This window comes from Gossypium arboreum, chromosome 3, assembly GCF_025698485.1.
Source record: "Gossypium arboreum isolate Shixiya-1 chromosome 3, ASM2569848v2, whole genome shotgun sequence".
NCBI lineage: Eukaryota > Viridiplantae > Streptophyta > Magnoliopsida > Malvales > Malvaceae > Gossypium > Gossypium arboreum.
Genome location: NC_069072.1, coordinates 60,631,326 through 60,640,622, shown reverse-complemented (window position 1 = coordinate 60,640,622; position 9,297 = coordinate 60,631,326). Strand labels below are relative to the sequence as shown.

The 9,297-nt window shown below is 37.9% G+C and overlaps 1 long non-coding RNA gene across 1 annotated transcript; it reads left to right on the top strand.

The window, feature by feature from the left end:
* The first annotated feature begins 5,459 nt into the window (after positions 1-5,459).
* Positions 5,460-7,576, top strand: LOC128290299 (uncharacterized). Its single transcript, XR_008280016.1, has 3 exons — positions 5,460-5,542; positions 6,460-6,501; positions 7,433-7,576. It is a non-coding gene; the product is annotated as an uncharacterized LOC128290299 (long non-coding RNA).
* The last annotated feature ends 1,721 nt before the right edge of the window (positions 7,577-9,297 follow it).

The following is a 9,297-nucleotide window of genomic DNA, read 5'->3' as shown; positions in this document are numbered from 1 at the left end:
AGCATTCATATAACTAAACGGATAATTTCATATACACATATTCTCAAAAAAATCAGTCCTACTTCACATTTCCAACCCTTATATTCACACATAAGGGATCAACTTAACCAAAGGCCGGAAGCTCATTAATTGACTGAGCGAATAATATTTAAAAGGAATCAACTACTCCAATGCATATACGAAACGTACCTCATCGTTGGAATTTTACGAGCGTATTAATTGAAATTATTACAGCAAGATCGCTCATTCCCAAACCAAGTACCTTCGGAATTTAGCCGGATATAGCTACTTGGTCAAATGCCTTCGGGACTTAGCCCGGTTATAGTAACTCGCACAAATGCCTTCGGGACTTAGCCCGGTTATAGTAACTCGCACAAATGCCTTCCGGCTTAGCCCGGAATTAGTCACTAGCACAAATGCCTTCGGGACTTAGCCCGGTTATCATCCAAATATCCATGCACATATCAATAAATCATGACACATCTATATTTCATTTTCATAACTAGAATTCAAACACAAATCACTTATCAAGCATTATCATTTTCGGCTCAATAGTACATACAAAGAGCATGATTTTAATTTACTTAAAACATGATCTAATCGAATCATAATCTAAGATCCATTACTCAAAAACTTACTTCGGATGTTGTCGAACGATTTCGGTGGCTATTCGATCACTTTTTCCTTTCCCTTGTCCAACTTTGGTCCTCTAAGCTCTTGAGCTAATTCAAGCAAATTTAACTTATTAAAGTCTCATTATGCTAGCTTATGGCCGAATATGACAAGGAGTTGATAGGTCATATGGCCACCTTTAGCTCAAATACAAAGTGGTCATACGCATTTTTAATCACATTGAGCAATTTAATACAATTAATCTAACATTTCCTCATGTGCACCTTCATGACCGAATACACACATCATTAACCTAATATCAATTAACTAAGCACTTTAACAAATTCTCCTTGAGCCGATTATCTAAGTCAAGATAAAAGCATCAATATGCTTGCCCCTAACCGAATACATGCAACACCAATCTATCTCATGTGGCCGAATATGCATGTCTATGTTGAGGCCAATTATATGCTTAATACTTTCTACAAATATGGTTACTTGTATTAACTACATACCATTTTGTTTCAAGTTCAAAACTCGCTAATACACATATATACACTAGTAATCAAATACTAATATTTGCACTTCACCTTACTACCATTTCTCATGCAAATAACATGAACAACAACCATATTTCCTACTATGGCCGAATGCATCAAGACACCATACCATTTCAATTTTGGTCATGGGTTAAACAAAGAACCTAATGTCTAACTCAAAAAAAATGCTAAAAAGAAAATCCAAGAGGCATCAATCCACCATCACATGTATCATTACAAAGCTTCACATTTAGCATGCAAATGACATCAACACAATTCCTTAGCCGAAACTTAACTCATCTCCATGCATCATCACCACAACATCAAACACCAACCAAGAAGACAACACCCATGGCCGAATATCATCTCCATCACATAGCAAAGATTTAAACCATGGGCTAGGTAGAACTCAAGCTAACAACTAAAACATGCATGCATCTCATGGAACATCATCAAACATACCTTAATCTAGATACTAGTATGGCCGAACCTCTTCAACCTTTTCTTCCCCTCCTTCCTTTGATGTTTCGGTCAAGAAGAAACAAATGAGAACCTCTTTTTTTTTTTCATCATCCTACTAACCATTATTATTTTATTTCCCATGCTCCTTATTTTATTTTTCCTAACATAAAACACTAACATAAAAGGTTTATAATACCTTTTATCCCATAGCATGGTCGACCACTAGTCAAATTTTGGGTAATTTGACATGCAAACCCATCACCTTTATAACATGCATTAATAGGCCACTTACATTTGCCTAGCACATTTCTAAATTTTCTCACATAAGTCCTATTAACTAAATTCACATGCAATTAACTAAATCGAAGCTTAAAACTTTCACACATTCATATTCACATATTTTAGACAATAATTATCATATTCAAATAATTTGGTGACTCGGTTTAGCGGTCCCGAAACCGCTTTTCGACTAGGGTCATTTTAGGGCTGTCACAAAGGAGTTCCAAGATGTTTTTCTAGAGGAGCTTCCAGGATTGCCTCCGAACCGAGAAGTTCAGTTTGGAATAGATTTGTTGCCTGGAACGGCGCCTGTGTCCATCGCACCGTATAGGATGGCATCGAAGGAGTTAGTGGAGTTAAAGGCTCAAATTCAAGAGTTGTTGGATAGGGGCTTCATTAGGCCAAGCGTGTCTCCATGGGGAGCACCGGTGCTATTCGTGAAAAAGAAGGATGGTACGATGCGGATGTGCATTGATTATCTCCAGTTGAACAAACTGACGATTAAGAATAAGTATCCACTGCCAAGGATTGACGATCTGTTCGACCAGCTTAGAGGAGCTTCTGTATTTTCTAAGATCGACCTCTGATCTGGATATCATCAGTTAAGGGTCAAGGAGGTGGATATCCATAAGACAGCATTCAGGACTCGGTATGGTCATTATGAGTTTTTGGTTATGCCATTTGGACTGATGAATGCTCCTGCAGCATTTATGGATCTGATGAATCGGGTGTTCCAACCATTCTTAGATCGATTCGTAGTCGTCTTCATTGATGATATCCTGGTATATTCTAAAACTGAAGTGAAACATGATAAGCATCTCCGTATAGTGCTGTGAGTGTTAAGGGAGAGGGAACTCTTCGCGAAGTTCAGCAAGTGTGAATTTTGGTTGAGGGAGGTAACCTTTTTAGGACATGTGGTCTCTGCCGAAGGGATTAAGATGGACCCTCGAAAGATTGAATCAATTTTGGAGTGGAAGCCACCTAGGACGATGTTAGAAATTCGAAGTTTCCTAGGGTTGGCAGGATACTACAGAAGGTTTGTGGAAGGTTTTTCTGTAATGGCAGCACCTCTGACAAAACTCATAAGGAAAGGAGTACCATTTGTATGGACTGAAAAGCAGTAGGAAGCTTTTGAGAAGTTGAAGAAAGTTCTGAATGAAGGACCTGTGTTGATTCAGCCGAAGTCTGGAAAGGATTTTACTGTTTACAGTGACGCATCACATGTGGGTTTGGGCTGCGTGTTAATGCAGGAGGGTAAGGTGATTGCATATGCATCACGAGAGCTTAAACCTCACGAAGGGAACTATCTTACTCATGATTTGGAGTTGGCGGTAGTGATATTTGCACTTAAGATTTGGAGACATTACTTGTACGGGGAGAGGTGTATTATATACACAGACCACAAGAGTCTTAAGTATTTGTTGACTCAGAAGGAGCTGAACCTTAGGCAAAGGAGATGGATTGAGTTGCTTAAGGATTATGACTGTTAGATCGAGTATCACCCAGGCAAGGCTAATGTGGTAGCTGATGCTTTAAGTCGTGGAATCGTATCTGATCAGAGAGCAATGTTGGCCAACCTGGGTAGACCAGATTAAGGAAAAGTAGTTGGAAGATGAGTCTTTGGTTGCTCGATTTCAACAAGTTAAGGAAGGGGAAACTTCTGAGTTCGGTTTAAATGGTGATGGAGTTCTGTGTTTCCGAGGAAGAATTTGTGTTCCGAGGGACTCTGATTTAAGGCAGACAATATTGAAGGAAGCTCATGGAGGACTTTGTGCCATGCACCTTGGAGGGAAAAAGTTGTATCACGACTTACGAGAATTGTACTGGTGGCCTGGACTTAAAAGAGAAGTAACGGAGTTTGTAGGGAAATGTCTGACATGCCAGCAAGTGAAAGCTGAGCATCAATTACCCTCTGGACTGTTACAGTCAGTGAAGATACCACTTTGGAAGTGGGAGAGGGTAACCATGGACTTTGTGAGTGGACTGCCCTTGACACCATTAAAGAAAGACTCGGTGTGGGTGATTGTGGATAGGTTGACCAAATCGGCCTATTTCATACCTGTTCGTACTGACTTTTCACTTCAAAAGTTAGCCAAATTGTATGTGGCAAAGATTGTGCGACTTCATGGAGTCCCAGTTTCAATTATTTCTGATCGGGATCCCAGATTTACATCTCGGTTTTGGCAAAGGTTGCATGAGGCGTTGGGGACGCGATTGAATTTTAGTACGGCTTTCCACCCCCAGACTGATGGTCAATTGGAAAGGGCTATTCAGATTCTGGAGGACATGTTGAGGTGATGCGTGATTGACTTTCGAGGTAGTTGGGAGGATTACTTGCCATTGGCAGAATTTGCATACAATAACAGTTACCAGATGAGTATTCGAATGGCACCGTATGAAGCACTATATGGACGAATGTGTCGTACACCTAGTTGTTGGACCGAACTAGGAGAGCGACAAGTTCTTGGACCAGAGTTAGTAGCTGATACTGAGGATAAGGTCAGAATAATTAGGGATCGGTTAAAAGAAGCATCTGATAGGCAAAAGTCGTATGCAGATTTGAAGCGTAAGGAGATTGAGTACTCAGTAGGTGATATGGTCTTCTTAAAGGTTTCTCCTTGGAAGAAGATATTAAGGTTCGGTAAGAAGGGTAAGTTGAGTCCGCGGTTCATTGGGCCTTATCAGGTTTTGAAGCGAGTGGGCCCAGTGGCTTATCAGTTGGAATTGCCTCTAGAGTTTGACAGGATGCACGATGTTTTTCACATCTCCATGTTAAGGCGTTATCGTCTTGACCTCGCTCATGTCCCGCCGATTCTGTAAATTGAAGTTCGATCGATTTGACCTTTGAGGAGGAGCCATGCAAATATTGGCTCTAGATGTTAAGGTTCTCGAAGGAAATCATCCCGTTAGTGAAAGTACTTTGGCGTAATCATGGAAGGAAGAAGCTACTTGGGAATCGAAGAGACTATCGTCAACAATACCCTCAACTAGTTGATCGTAAATTTCGAGGACGAAATTTCTTTAAGGAGGGTAGAGTTGTAACGCCCCAATTTTCGGGAATTCTGTGAATGTTGGCATAGGTTTAATTATGCTAGTGGGCCTCTAGAAGGCCCAAGCTTAAGATAGAACCCGGCAATTTTTGTTAATTTTTGTTCCATAAGAAAAAGAGGGTGAAATTATGAAATAGAACCTATGTGAAAATGTTTGAAAATGCTAGAGGCTAAATTCAAGTGGCCAAATAACTAGGAGTGCAAAATAGGAGGATTTGCATGACAAACCTCCCATTTTACATGAAGTGGCCAACCATCATGTTGTTGTAGACAATATGAGTACTTGATATCCATAATTCATGGTACAAATTGATAATGGGTTAGGTAAATGTTCCATGATAATGGATTAGGTAAATATTCCATGATAATGGGTTAGGTAAATGTTCCATGATAATGGTTTAGGTAAATGTTCCATGATAGGCATTTCATGTCTTTTGTATTAAAGAATTAAATGGATGAAATATGAAATTTTATTAAAATAAAAAGGGGTGAAAAGAACAAAGTTTTGTCCATCTTTGTTCATCATAGCCGAAAGTTAGAGAAGAGAAAGGAGAGGAGAAAGCTCTTGAATGTTCGGTCACTTGGGGAAGAAAATTGAAGGTAAGTTCATGGTAGTTTGCTTCTATCTTGATGTTCATGAGTTCTTCTTGATTCTACCTTAACTCTTGAAGCATATTTTGGTTTTTAGTTATGTTGTGAGCATTTAGTCATGAATTAAAATGAAGGAAATGGTTGTTGTTTCATGTTCTTTTGATGAAAAATGGAAGATAGGTGAAGTTGAGCCAAACAAATGAGCATGCATGTGCCTTAGATGCTAAGGGGAAAAATAAGCTAACATGTTGTGCTTTAAAATGATGAAATGGATATTATACTTAAGTAAAATCATAGATATGTGATGATTGATTGGTGATATACATGTTTAAATAACAAGCATGCAAGTTAGGTGTGAAAGAGTGATTTGGTAATAAATCTGCTTGAGACAGCAGCAGTAATGTGACTTTGGAAAATCACCATAAATTATGGAAGATGAGTTAGAAGTTGCATAAATTATGTAATTAAATCTTAATGAGTCTAGTTTCAAATGGAATAAACGAAAACATATTTTGAATTCTGTACAATTAGAAATTTGATTCGTAATGAAGAGTGGTCAGATTAGTCAAATAGTGAAACATGGGAAACTTTGAGAAAAATCTGGTATTGATTGGCTAAACCAAAAATTCTGAAAATTTTATGGATAGAAGATATATGCGTCTATTTTCAGGTAAAATTAACGGCACTCGATTTGGAGTTTCGTAGCTCCAATTATAAATGATTTAGTGATTGTTGCTCAATATGACAGCTTGCATTGAAATTGTGATTATGTGGTAAACATTGACAAAAAAATTGTTAATGAGTTGCTTATTGATTTCTTACAAGCTTACCATAATCTGTAGGTGTGGTTGGCCGGATATTGTAAGGGGTTAATACGTAGTTCGTATTTGAATAGTTAGATTAACGTGTTAGTAATCCAATTGTAGGCAGTTCGTGCGTGGATCTCGTCAGCATATCGTCGCAAACAGGTGTGTAACTAACACCCTCTCATAGAGTAGATTGGCAAAAGGCGAAAAGCAGAAATGCCGAAAAGTCGGTATTTTTGGAATTTGCGAGTGTGCGAATGCTCGTAAGATAGTTGGGTTTGTATATTTGGTAATCTAAAGTAATAAACCGCAAAGACGCGATTTCGTACATTTTGATAATTTGGGCTTAATGGGCCAAAGATCGGGTTCATGGGCCAACGGCCCAATTCGTAAGTATGCGCAGAAGTGTTCGATAGTACGTAAATAGTTAGGATATGCATGAAAACCCTAAAATCAACTAAATTACTATAATACCCCTATGTATGGAAAATTACTGTTATACCCCTAGGTGCAAAATTACCGTTATACCCCTAGGGTTAATTTTGACTAAAAAGTATGACGATCTGATTCTGTATGATGCATGCCATGATTATATATCTGTTGCATGGGGACATGGGTTATATTATGGAGGAAGCGTCCTGGTGGCTATGCCATAATTATTCGATCCGGTGGCTCGCCACATATATACGATACGGTGGCTATGCCACGATTATCTGATCTGGTGGCTCTGCCACATATATCTGTTCTAGTGGCTCTGCCACAATATCTGTACCTGGTGGCTCTGCCACAATATCTGGCAGCCTCGCTGCGATTTCTGTGGTGTGTAGCGGTTGGGTGGGTCGAGTAGTCTCCCTACATGGTGTAAGGCTGGTACGAGGGTGTTATGGATGAATCTGGGTTGGGTTTCTGCATAAACATGAAATATCTGTTCTGTTCTGTTCTATTATGGGCCTATGGGCTTTATTCTGAATTTCTATTCTGGGCTAAGGCCAACTTATTCTGTTTCTGTGGGTTGAGCTGATTTAGACTATGGTTGGTTTATTTTACACACTGAGTTTCTCCAAACTCACCCCTTTTATTTTCATCCACGTAGGTAATCCCCAACCATAGTGGGCTTGGAGTTGTGAGGGAATTCGGAGTGGCCACCTGTTCTGAAAGTTTGATTTTTTTCTGGTGAACTGGATATCCTTTTATTTACGTTTGAGGTTTTGGGTTTTTTTAAATGTAATAAGGCCGCTTAATTATTCTTGATGGTTTTAATATGTGTTACTAAGATAAGTATTACTTATTTTAACTGTTGAAATTGGAAAGCTTTAGGGCGCGTTTTCAAAAACAACAATTGATTTCAAAATACCACGACAACAAGCAAAGCTTCTGCAATGAGAGTATTTTCCAAAATTAATCACTTTTCCTAAAAAGGACTTAATCAAATTGGTTTCCTAGAAATATACATGACTTTAAGGTGTGGCAATGGCGGTATGCATGTCTAGGATTGGATCCGAAGGGAGCTTGGTACTTAAGCAGTCCGATGGACTCACCTCCTCTTTTTCGGTTTCCTACCTGGTGCACAGCTTCCATTCACTTTAACCTATAACAAAATTATCTTTTAAAACACTAAGTAAGTTTTTCTGGATCAACAATATAAAATGTTTTGAACGCTTCGATGTGGCATGTTGGATCTGGCCATAACGTCTAGCCCGGGTTTGGGGTGTTACATACCATGGGGAGCCTAACGATGTGATTGAGTTGGTGTAGGGAGACTATAAATGATCAAACTCAAAGAGAAGATCATTCAAGTGGATATCACAACACTAATGCCATGGAAGATGAGATATCCCTAAAGGTGCTAAAGTAAATAAATTGAGTCCAGCTCTAATGATGTAGTGACACGGTATCATGACACCGAGACCTCTAAAACCCCCAATTTAGCCATTGTTTTGGGTATAATGACATTGAAGCTTGGGTGTCACAATACCACTGCCTAATGGGGAGAAAATTTACTATAGGGTAGTTTTTGTCCAACACTAACCCCAATCAAAATATAGCATTTAGGGGCATTTTGATCCAAAATTTTAGGTTAAAATTAGATGTTAAAAGTTACTTTTGGCTGAGAACTAAAGTAAGGCTATTATCTTTACTTTTCTTTCGTCTTTTTAGCTTTCTAGTTAGTTTTTTGTTCCTTTTCTAGGGTTTAGTTCAAACTTTTTCTAGTTTTAATGTTAGTTAGTTAGTTTCTATTGTAGCTTGGTTTTATTTGGATTTTGATACTCTAATTCTCTTTATATTTTCAGTTTAATCTATAGTCATTAATATAACTCAACTCTATTTTATTTTCTTAGATAAATATCTAAACTTTAGTGTTATTTTTTACCACTATTGTTGCCAGCTTCATTTTCTTCAAGAAACTATTAAGAAAAATCTAAGCTTTCTTTAACCCTATTTTGTGATTATTTTAATACATGGTTTGAATGTATTTTGGGTTCTTGCTCGTATGGAAATGATGATGAGTAGTGTAACGTGTAGGTTTGTGCAAGTTTACACAGTCGTTATCAAGTAATAAGTAAGTATCGAGTGATCGTCTCCATAGGGATTGTATTCATGTTAAATCACTTAATTGTACAATTATACTAACAACTTGGTAAATAAAAACACAATATGGTTGAGAAGTGATGATTAAAATTAAATAAATTAAACTAAATGCAATGATCCCAATGCAAATTATCCTAAGTATGTAAACTATATGAATGAAATATATTTTAGCAAAATTAAACACAATTTGCAACAATTATAACATAAATTGTAACACCCCTTACCCGTTACCGTCGCCGGAACATGATACAAGGTATTACCAGAACATAACACATACCATTAAACATAACCAAGATATAAATATGTCATCCAATTTGATAGTGCATCGTATAATATATGTCTTGAACAATATTAGCCAACTTTAATGGC